The 12,522-nt window shown below is 31.4% G+C and overlaps 1 protein-coding gene across 1 annotated transcript in view; it reads right to left on the bottom strand.

The window, feature by feature from the left end:
- The window catches only part of btsz (bitesize), a 78,194-nt gene extending 65,891 nt beyond the window's left edge, over positions 1-12,303 (bottom strand). The window contains exon 1 of the mRNA XM_068775251.1: positions 12,035-12,303. The gene's annotated coding sequence lies outside the window, so the exon portion shown is untranslated. The remainder of the gene's footprint in view (positions 1-12,034) is intronic.
- Positions 12,304-12,522: the final 219 nt, after the last annotated feature.

Raw genomic sequence — 12,522 nt, 5'->3', positions numbered from 1 at the left:
TACTCGGTCAGACTTGTTTCCGCGACCACTTTAGTTGAGGGTCACTAACAGCGTCGTTCGAGGAATGCCTGTATGTTTTTTCCTCGCTACTTAACTAACAGGAACATCGGTACATTTTCTAAATGCTAGATTTATATTTAGATTTCCATAGAACCATTACAAAAATGATTAAGCTTACAAAAACAATTTTAGAATAAAAGGTGATTGGTACAAATGCTTTAAATGGGTGAATGTATCGCTTTTTAACAGTGTTTAATATTAAAATAAGTGAATGGGGACTTTCATTATGTTCTATTTCACATTATTAAATAGAGCAAATATTTACAAAAACGGTACTTTAATTCGTGAGGTTAAATAACATTTAAAAATTTAAAATATAAAAACTTATCTCAATATGAAAAGGTACAAAAAATTAACTTGTCTAGTATGATAACATAAGGTTTATATTATCATATCAAAAGATTCCAAAAATTCAAAAAAAAATGTCTGTGCCAAATGTGTGTCGACTAGACAGTCGGAGAAATAACGGCATACGCCATTGACCTTCTTAAGTTCAATTTGTGGGATTTAATCGGAAAGATCATTATACTCATTAAATATTTTGATACAAAAAAATCGTGAATTTGTTTGTTTTTATGTATATTGAACATACGGAAACTTCAAACATTATTAAATCATAAAATTTCGTATTTTCTTACTTTTCTTACCTATTATTAAGCAGTAAAAATAAAGTGGTAAATATACAATTTAGAATGTCCTACAAAACACAAAAATAGCCTGCCTAAACAGAACCTGTTTACGCGAGATATTTGCCATTTATGTTTCTTGTCCAGTAAAGTTTTTTTACACCACTCGGTCCCTTTGCAGGTAGGAATCGACGTGCTTGTTTCAACGTAAGCTTATCTTTAGTTGTCATGTAAAAATATTTACAAACTTGGCGCATATTAATTTTTTAGATGTCTATTTCGTTGTGATTTCACTAAGAATGATATTTGGAATAAAAGCAAGCGTCTTCCTAACCTTAAAATCAAATCGAAACCTTAAAATACCCAAACCTTAAAATCAATATCTTATAGTTATAAATTTAATTAAAGTTACACAGAAATTAATTAAAACTACGTATTTAAAAAGCGGTTCTGTCAAATTGCACATTCCTTTTTCAAAACTGATACTGTGGTCGTTGTTTCAGCCCAATGACGCCCATGGAATGGCATAAGCTTATCCCACAGTTATCAATGAGAGATAACATAATCGCCACACATGGCAGGGAGTTCGCGATCGCAGTGTAGAATTATGGTACATACTTGTTTGTGAGCAATGGAAACATAAGAAGTCATCAACTTAATAAGATATTTATTTTTATTTGAATTTCATATTGATGTATTATATCATTAGAGCTAATTGTTACGTATGAAAAATAATAATACAAAATTTTCCCAATAATAATAGTTAAACCTGGTTTAGGAACGCCTTGTCTGGCTTTGAATTTTGAGCGCACATTACTATTATAAAATAATTGTCTTTTGTGTCTGTACGTATCTCAACAATGATACTAATAAAATTGACAAGAATTAACTAGTACTTTAAACGATGTCGACGAACAGTCGCTTTTTATCGACTCCTCACATTTTCATTATTGTATTCCATTTCTTTGAGAAAGTTTTAATTAATCACATACCAGTGTACATTTTCTCTAATCACCGACATAAAACTTATTTTTAAATTAATGTAACCTCAAAATTACTTAAAAAAGTAAATCAAATTATGTCCTCATTACATGTCACTAAAGATTTTATATGTTTTAGGGTCAACTAGAGGCAACGCGCTAAATATTATTTATTATAACCGTCTTATGTACGTGACGAACAAATAAGCTCATCATAAATTCAGGCCGAGGGTCTGAGGAATAACTATGTAATATTATTTGACAGCTCCGTTGTAACGTTTGTTATTACTCATTGTGTTTTCTAGAAGTTCCTTGAATTTATCAGTAATGCATAGTGAATCTAAAAAGACAATTTCATACTGATTATTGTAATTGATTTAAAAATGACCGTAGTTTAATAAGGGCAAGGGTTTAATTTTTTTATTATGATAATACTAGTAATATCGCAAATCTTGTTTTGAAGTCTTTGAAGGAGTAAATAAATACATTATTGACAAAAGATTTCTCTTTATTAAAAATTTTTTGACAATTCGGATCAGTAATTAATAAAGTGTTTTAGTATCGTTAACAAATGATTTAAAAATATTAAGTGTCTCCTGCCAGCTTTGCGAACTTGATGGACGCCGCAACTTTCATGTCTATAAGCCTATGTTTCCAGAGACATCGTTATGAGTACTATGCATATCATGATGCATAGATGGAAATTTCCTATTTATGGATATACATTGATAGATTGGCATAATGAAAAATAAAAAAAACTTTATTTAATCCCTTTTATAATTACAATTTTTTCTAGATCTTATTATTACTAAATGATTACGTAACGACAGTTCATTAGGTAACCATTAGGTAATAATATATTTCAGTCCCTGTCATTAGCTTCCTGTATCTTTACCCGTTATTACAACTTCCCACACGGGCATATCAGCTTACTTATTACTTTCAAGCGATAGTAGATTTCCTACTTAAAGGTATGTCACAATGGGCTCAGTGCTGGTTGTGGAGAGGTGGGGGACAAAGGCGGCTGGGTGCAACGTCCTGCCGCGCTCGTGTGGTGCTGCCTTGCATGCGTAATATAGGTGTACGGGTTGACTATTTGACGAGCGCTGCTTCCAACTTATTAGATAGAGATTGAGAAAGCATTCCTTTACAAAAAAAAATGTAAAATCTTGCAAAACTTATTGTTTAATTGTTCGAATTTGATGACGTTCATTAACGATTTTTTTTTCACCAGACAACGTTTTTATATGATTTCTGCTATCAAAATCTAATGCATCAATGGCTACATACTCTTTTGATGTGTATCCACTATTGACGATAGAAGAGAAGGTAGAGTTTTTACCATCACATAATCATCCAGCGTTAAAACTCACGCGTTATTTTTTTTTAGTTTGGATTGAAGTAAGACTACCCTAAAGCTCGAGCTCATTTAGGAGCCTTGTCTCGGGCCTGATATATCTGATAATAGTGTAACGTATTATTATATATATTATATTCAGATTGGACTTTCACGGTAGTATATACTCCCGACTACTCGATAAGAACAACTGATGGAGTCATGTCTCGGACCTCTTAATTAACAGTAAAAACGGAATGCTTAACGCGTATCCCGTGACAGTCCAAGCCGAGAGGGCACTTACGCCTACACTTCTCCATCAAGCGTCTGCCTAAGTTCTAAAGGCTTGACTTTTATTTCAGAGGAGAATCTTACTCAGCGAGGCAAAATCTAATTACAGCAAAGAGTTTTATAAAAAACGCATTCAGAGCTCTACCAAGCTCTCTAAAGCGGTATATGCCAACAGGCAAATAGCATCTGGTCTCTCAACGTAGTCTCCAATTTCTTTCCTTTTTGTTAAGCTCACAATCGTTCAACGAGCCTAAAGACGGCTATGCTCAAGATTTTCATACGAAATAGAATCAGAAACGACAAGTTCCGTATACGAACAAATTTAACCGACGTTGCCCAGTGGACTGACAAGTTGCAATGGGCAGGCCAGACCAATATTCCTCGTACTTTACGGAAAAATTGCAGAAAAAGCATTCAGTAAAAATAAAAGTAAAAATAAAAATAAGTGTAAACAATGAAATAATGCAAAGTAAAAATGAAATTTATATAAAACAAAATGTGTATTATAAAAAAAAGAAATCAAAACTGAGGGGAGGAATGAATGATTTTGAATGAAAGAGAAAGGCAGAAGAAATGTGGAAAGAAAGATAAAGTATGAAAGATTATAAGTGTAATATATATAAATGCAAGAAGAGCGCGCAAACAAAAGCACTGTGAAAAAATTATTAAATGAAATTAAACGGCCCTGTCTTTTCCAAAGATGGGGGTACATGGGGGAAAAATGGACAGGCAACCTGGCGCCCAGAACAGATGGCAGCTGGGGCCTTAGGATTCGGGAGTGAAGACAACGGACAAGCACAGCGAAAGATCGATGCGCTTGCTGGCCCTTAGTCATCGTCCACGCTGGATGCAGGCAGTTTCTAAACGGTCTTATTAGAAATCTATATATACCTATATATGCCTATAGCCAGCAGTGTATATCCTACGGCTTTAATGATATTTAGATAACAAAAATTAAATACAAAACGATTGTAAATAATTTTTAATGTTAATGGTTATTATGTTGCACTAAAAAAGTCTTTCCAATAGTTTAAATTTGTACAAATAATTTTTATAATAGAAGGGAATCTTTTAAGGACAGAGTAGCTTGACGCGTAACTTGTGTAAGCCATACATACGAGACAATGGCACATTAGATGGCCACCATTTCTCTAATTAAACAACACAACGGTGTCTGTTGAACTTGCTCTACAAGGTGAGAATACAATGAACGAGCCAGACTTTTAAAAGGTTTTTTTTTTTTCTAGTCGAAAGAACGTTTGTGATCATTGACGACTAATATATAGGAGAGTTCTTTTAATAGAATTTAAAATACCTATATCAAGTGAAAGTAATACTACTTTCTATGTTTATAATAAAACTAAACAGTCTGCTTATATATTGTAGGAGAAGAAAATAAAATAAAAATTAAAAACTAGTATTTATTAATCGTATTTAAATTGAATGTTTTAACTTTTTCGTAAAATATATACTATTTTGTTTAATTAAATAAATTTCATACTCTCTGTAAAATTATAATAAAATAATACTAATAAAATAATTACGTATCTCTACTTCTATATTTTACATCCATAAACTAAATACGCTGCGTCAACTGAAAGAAAGAAAAGCGAGAGTTGTAAACATTGAAATTGTAGTCATTTAGATGATATAATTTTTCAAAATAAATTACAACTAATAACCTTTCATGTAAATAAACAATTTTTAATATATAAATTACGTTTTTTTAAAAAATAAATGTTATTTAATTCATGGTGCCTATCTCAAAAGCAGGATTTAATTTTAATTTACAATGCTATAATATTACTAACATTTTAAAGATTCTTTTGTCAAAACTACTGATACTTCTTAGACAAAAAATACGGGTCGTGATTTACAAAGTCGCACGAGTTCAAATTAGTGTCTAAGATGCAGTAAAAACACAGTTAGAAATATTATAACATCATTTCAGCCGCAGGTACACTGCAGAACATAGACGTCCCCAAGAGAAACACACAATATTTTCTTGTTCCTTCTATCTGTTTCAATAGAGAGTCGCATTCTTCTTGAGAGTACGTGTAACGGTGTAAAGGTTACCACAGACAAGTTTAACAATAGCGCATTGCGCGATTCGAATTGACAAACAGCAGTTAGTTATTGTATTGTGATGACTATATAGGTAGAACAACACCTTCAACATTTCATAAAACGCGAGCAATGTGGGTGTCATTCTTAATGGATTTAAAGGTCTGGACATAAATTTGACAATTTTATTGTTTATTAAGTAAACTACTCGAAATAAAAACACGGTAGGATTTTGCGGAGACATCAATACAGATGTTAGTAATAGTAATAAAAAAATATTATAACTTAAATAACAAACACAAATAAAAATACAGAAAACATGACGTCAACATCTTACTAATGCACTTTGATGATGTCATGTACCTTACTTTTTAAAGAATATTATTTAAGACGCAAGAGTAAAGAACATAACGAAATCTTCTTTTCAACCTGTAAGTCACCCACATAACCTTATAAAAATACTTGAAAATGGACATAAAGGTTTTGTAGTTAGGTAACCGTAAGTATAGATATCTAAAACAGGCATCCTGTTAAAACATTACTCTTCCATTACTCTAAGTACCACAGAATCTCAATAGAAAAATTACAAATGCTATTGTTGTTGCATTTACAGACTTCATAAAGTGACGAGGCTTCCCTGTAGTTATATTGGGTATAAATGATATTAATCATCATTTTAGACAAAAAACCCTTAAAACCGTTAAAAGGTTGCACTGCGCTTGTCGGCCCGTGGTCTTCACTCCAGTATCTTAAGGTCCCACCGGATATCTGTTCTACGCGCAAACCCGCTTGGCTAGATTGATTTATCCTCGTGGAGAAATCATAACGCTCTCAATAGCCCTTTGAGCGATTGCAAGCTTATCAATGAGGCTCTCGCTAAATGAAAATAATGATAACTTAAAAATATATCAAGTGTGTACAGCGTTTACAATAAGTCGGATTGGTGCATAGTGTCAGAATTTCCTGTAATCGAGAACCATGCATTACAAATAGCAAAAGACTTGTTACATTACTTAAATAAAAAATAGCATGTATTTAGGATTTTTAGAGTTACAATTGTTATTCCAAAGGTGAGACGACCAAGAAATAACATTTTCCGATAAAAAAATGAGTCACCATATAGCTTCTGAATCATCTATAGCCAATGCTTTCTGTTTTTCCTGATTCTGTGACATACGTATATATATGCATATATACATATATATACTTATTGCTTTTGACCATATACATAACACATACATTTATGTCTCATGTGTGTTATTATTTTAAGTCGTCATAACCATTTCGTCACTAGTGGACTATGAGAATTTTAGCAATAGATATTGTACTAATTACCTGTATTCATGACATATACGTATGTACACATAGCAAGACAAAAGTCAAACTTAGTGAAAGGATTCATCAAAAATTTGTTCAGTATATAGATGAGAATTATCATATACTATCAATTAAATATCCCATGTTCGTTCAGTTATTATATATGCCGTTAGAAATGGAGTCGATTAAATATTTGCCAAAAAAGGAGCATCAATAGGTAATAAGATAACTTTAGGAATACTTGACGTTAATATACAAGAGACTTAAATGGAATGTCTTACCTCATACATTAGTGCATCGCCGGAAACCATTCATACTTTATTAATGGATTCCATAAATTCAAACACAAATTTATGATTATCCATTATTTTGTAAATAACATAGGGAATATTTAATACGAAATTGTTTGAAAATATAAGTCTAACACCAAGAAATTGTTAATTCATAATTAAGTTAAATAAAATATATTTCTTGTGTTTTGCAAGAATTTTCACCGCACTTTAGGTTAAGTAGCACTTTTAAAATGTGTAATATGTTGGGAAACTGAAACATATTATATTTCGTCATAGATGTATTTTCGATCCTACTCCACGCATATATATCATCTCTACTACACAAATTGATATGAATACGTAATTCAGTAAATTACATATTAAATATGGAACGAGGTGCATAATGACAAACATTAAAACGTAGTTATTAACCTCTTCTGAGAAGTTTGTAACACCTGATGAGGAAATCAAGTTATCTTAAATATTCTTACTGGTACATAGATACGTACGTACTGTGTATATAAAGATATTTTGCTCGTTAAAAATATCAATTCAAAAATTTTTAGTATTTTGTGATTCTTCCGCGGGTCGGTAGGTCTTGATGGTAATTACATGAACTCCGAAGTAGAAGTTTATATATTCATAATTGTATTATATTGTTTTGAAGAAGTTAATGCTGTTCGCCCTAAGGCTTTTACAGCTTCATCAGACATGAGTACACGGAGCGAGAGGATCCGTGAACTGTACAATATTCATAAAAGCTTAGCGCATATTTATACCTATTCAAAACTATGAAAGTAATGTTTAACCAATTAAAACCGTCAGCCGATCACAGGTCGAGAATTATTGTGTAGCGCCTTCTTTCGTCCGAGGTATATAAAGAATTATATTTCTGCGGAGTTACCTTTTTCGATGCGTCGCTGACGATGATGTAATGTTTTGTTTTTCACACCTCGACTATCACAAGGTTAGGGACTAGTTTTTCCACATTATGTCACCAAAGAGTACCAACTATATAGTGCGTAGAATAAATGACCGCCTAAAGGTTCTGAAATCGAGCTCACGGATCGACAGCGCTGTGGATACCCATCCTCAAGGTGTACAGACGATCTTGTTAAAGTCGTCTATAGGTGTTCCAGGCAGCTTCCGAGTGTTGCAATTGGAAATCTATGGAGTAGGCTTATGTCTAGCAGTGGGTACAGAAAACATAAATTTATATATAGACGTTATATAAAACTTAACCATCTTCTTATTCGTTATATGACATTTTAAAACATATTAGGTTTTCTATATCTAACACACAAATAAAGCATTAATTATCTTTTGATCAGCGGCATTTGTCAGATCTCCAACGTATGACTCAGGCCATGACTCTATATCTATAACAAATCACGTTTGTTGATTCTATTGAAGACAAAGCAGCTTAGTTTATAAGGTTAGATTTATTATTTGTTCTCGTGTATAGTTTTTAGCTGTGTTTGAAAAATGAACATCGTTTTAACGGTTTATGAATATTCAGGTTGTCACAGAAATATGATATAGTAATAAACGGTAAAGAAAATAAAAATGTTTTATTTTTATTTTATATATTTTATATTCGTTTGTAAACGACGAAATGGTGGTTAAAGTAAACACTTTGTTTAAAGAACGTATAAGCTTCCTTTCAGGAATGTTACAGAACTTTAGACATTCTTTAGTCTAACAATCAATTCATCAATATAAAACTTTTATACCAATCATCAATAACACGTTAAAATACAGATAAACAGGGAGAATTAAGCATTAAATTTATAAAATTATCACTAGTGATTCGACTGCGGATATTTGTTTTACAATATATCATTAATAATTTTTATAAACTAACCTAAGCACTACAATTTTATTAAAATATAAATTAGTAAGAAAACACGGTTAAGTGATGTGATAATGTTTCCCACGCTTCTCTTGATAAGTGATTGTCATAAATCTTATCTTAAATATCTTAAATGCGGTCAGGTAAACCTGGTATCTGAACGTTGGAAGACGCTGGATACAGGCTGCTTCCAACTGGTTTTATTGCGACAGACATAAGTCTAGTAGTCTACATCTGCGTCTTATAAGGTCTTTTTGAAAAAGAACTTTGTTCCCAAAATTAAAACAAAACATAGAGTTTATTAAAAAAATATATTAAGCTTTTTAATGTGCTCGATATGAGATAATTTAGTAAACGTAAAGTATTAAGTCAAATTGAATCTATCGCGACTGAGGTGTTGAATCAAAAATTTCAAACTTCTTTATGCAAAATGGCGGGATTATTTCGTTAATCACGTCACGGAGTTTGATTATTAAGGCTGGCTTTCTTGGCTGCATCTTGTTTTTTTTTTATAGACACCAATAATAACACAGAGGTATTATATAGCATCATTAGGATGACTAAGTAGTACGAGAATTTCGAGAAATTATGCAATAATGAACGGTATTAAAAAATATAGTTTTTATAGTTGTGTGACTTGTGGCATCGTTCAATTGAAACCACGTGTAAGCGAAGATCATATCTGATACAAAAGAAAGTTCTTGTTGACTTGTTGAGTGCTATATTAATATTTAAGAGTGCATAGTGAAATTTCAATAGTAGATGAGAAAAATTTGAAAAATTAATACCTCGTACAGTTTGACTAATTTTGTTTTGCTTTTGTTTTTTTACTATTATTTTTTTGTTAAGTACGAAGTATTCCATTTAATTTAGACCTATATTTGATGACTATAGGGCGATATACAGATAACGGATGCTTTAAATATGGTACATTCTAATGGAAAGAAAAAAAATTGCGAGATAATAGTAAAAGCAACAATTCGAAAACGACTCACTCGGTGTTTAGCACTAATCTGTGTAACAACTCCTGAAGATGCCCCGTGGAGGGGTGAAACACGTGTAGAGTGAATTTACGGTGGCGGTTGTGTGGTTGGCATTGTCTGTCGCAAAAGCAACAATTGTTTTCTCGTACAAACCTTAAAGTAAATTAAAATATTTGTCATCTGTCAAACATTTGACGTAAATCAAAACAAAAAATATCGTGTTAGGATGTAATAAAACAAAAATTTCGATTTATTTTCAATATTGGTCACAATCTCTATTTATTCTTATTAATCACGTATATCTAATGGTTATAGGAAAGAAATCGTGTGTCGCTATGAGACCGCTGCTTGCACTTAGTATATATATAGCCTATATACCTGTATTTTACAGGAAACACCTATATTTAAAAAAGTAATTAAGTAAATAGAACATTTAATCACTCTAAATTGCGTTCTTAGTTTTTTTAACAGCAGGTCGCTTTCTGATAGTCTGATTGATGTCTGGCGGGACAGTCAGTGTTTTTAATATTTTTACAAATAAATGTTTTTTTTTTTAAATTTGCCTCTGGATATTTCATATTATAATACAACAACCTATTTTCTTAGTAATTTAAATATTCACGGCGTTTAGTTTCAATTCTCAGACGACGTTCAAACACCGGTAAAGCGAGTTCTGCAATATCGAGTGAAAGGCCGTACTTATTATACACTAAGATACGTGCGTGCGCAAGTTGCATCTTCAACATTGGGGAGATGTTTGCAATATTGCAATATAGACTGATACGGTTTACATTTAAAAATACATAACAATTTTTATATTATTTACAAGTTATTATAAACGGATAATAAGCGAGATATCTTTTATTAAATATTCCGTTCTGCCCAAACTTTTACATGGATTCATGATAAGAATAGATGATAGGATGATACCAGGGCTATATAGATTATATATACGATTACAAAATCTTTACCTTATTTAAATCTTAAACTTTATTATCTGTGTTAGTACAGGTTTATCTAATGCTTGCAACGTAGCTGAATAAATTATGTAAATACAGACGAAGTAAAGAAAATAAAGATATAAGACTGTGAAAATATAAAAAAGTGTTTTATCAATTGCATGATCGTTACCGATACGTACTCTAACATAGTGTAATTAAAAGTGTTGCAGAAAGTCCGACTGATTTTACGCATGAGTAGGCGTATAATTTTCGAATTTCACTTGTTAATTTACATGAAGTTGATTTGATTTTATTATTTGCCACAAATCACTTGTTAGACACATGGTAAATAATATACTATTTCCACTCAGAGAATAAATTTGGTAGAAAAAACAACTACGCATTTAATTATATAATGCAGATTGATGACTAAAACTGCAAGTTCATAAATTTTAACAAACAAAAAGTAGTATAATTGCCAAACTTTTCTGTAAATAATACAATGAGAATATTTTTAAATAGAACATTAAATTCTTATTATTTGAATGCAGATGAAGATTAAATACTGCCTTTAAAATACTTTATAGAGTTAAAAATTAATTCAGATTATTATAGATTTGTGTCTGTAATGTAAATGAGCTGGCCTCCTTTTCGATATAGCTGTTTATGGTATATAATTTTAGATCTCAACTTAATATTCTATCGTCAAACGAGTGTTCCAGACAATACATACAATCTAGCAGAAAATCACAAGAAACCTATGTGTTACTTTGACAAAGATTTGTAATCGGTGTCTGCGAAGTCGTAGCTATATTCCGACCCCTATCCGATGTCGGCGTCCATACATACGACATACGATTTATTTCTTCCGAAAGTGCCGAAGAAAAACTCTATCATAACTGTCGTTTGATTTAAGGAAGATATCCACAAATATTAAGATATCTGGTGCTTGTTTTATGCAAATATCACATTTATATCACTCAATATAATTTATAGTATATAAATAATTATATTAAAAAGAAGTAAATGTAATTTTTTAGTAATTCGAACTGTATTAAAAGACGCAATTTAATTAAAATCTTTATTTTATTTTATTTTTTTTAATAAATGCTACCAGTCCTATATAACATTTAACATAATCGATAAAATACTTCAAAGAAAAGTAAGAATCTTTAAGAATAAAGGGCCAGAAGTTCGCTACTCAAGACGAATCACGTATAAGGCAAATTAAATAATTAAAAGTAATAACTCTCATCGTTATAGAATTAAAATTTAGTTCATTGTAAATAAAAGATATTATAATTACACTTACTTGTTTAATATAAATCCACAGAAATTTGCTAAGCACAAAACAACACTTGATTAAACAAACAAGAGCTATAGAAGTACATTCGTTAGGGAATCTGGTTTATTAAAACCGTTACTCACTTAAATCTTGAAAAAACACAAGAAATAAACAGTTTCGTTAATATTTTTCTCACAGAATTTTATCTAGTTGATTCAGAATATTATTTTATAAGTAAAATTATTCGTTGCACACACTGGCGTTCGTTCGATCGTTTTGTGTCGTTCAACCGGAAAGACAAGGCACATTACTCGCCACCAACCCGTCGACTAATCGACTGTGCATGTGGGAATGAATAGATGGCGCGTGTATACGTACAGGCTCTTGTGTGAGTGCTGAGAAGCCTTCGGGTTCGCTGCGCGTGCGAGTGTTACTGTATAAAATTTATGATCAAATGTAATATAATATATTAGAATATGCTAACTTTTCACTTTAATGTAAGGTGTAGTGTTTTG

This window comes from Battus philenor, unplaced genomic scaffold (genome assembly GCF_028537555.1).
Source record: "Battus philenor isolate CCGP_79_NKW_IND1 unplaced genomic scaffold, ilBatPhil1.0.hap1 SCAF_8, whole genome shotgun sequence".
NCBI lineage: Eukaryota > Metazoa > Arthropoda > Insecta > Lepidoptera > Papilionidae > Battus > Battus philenor.
Note: the sequence above shows the minus strand (reverse complement) of the source record. Positions and strands in the feature narration are given on the sequence as shown.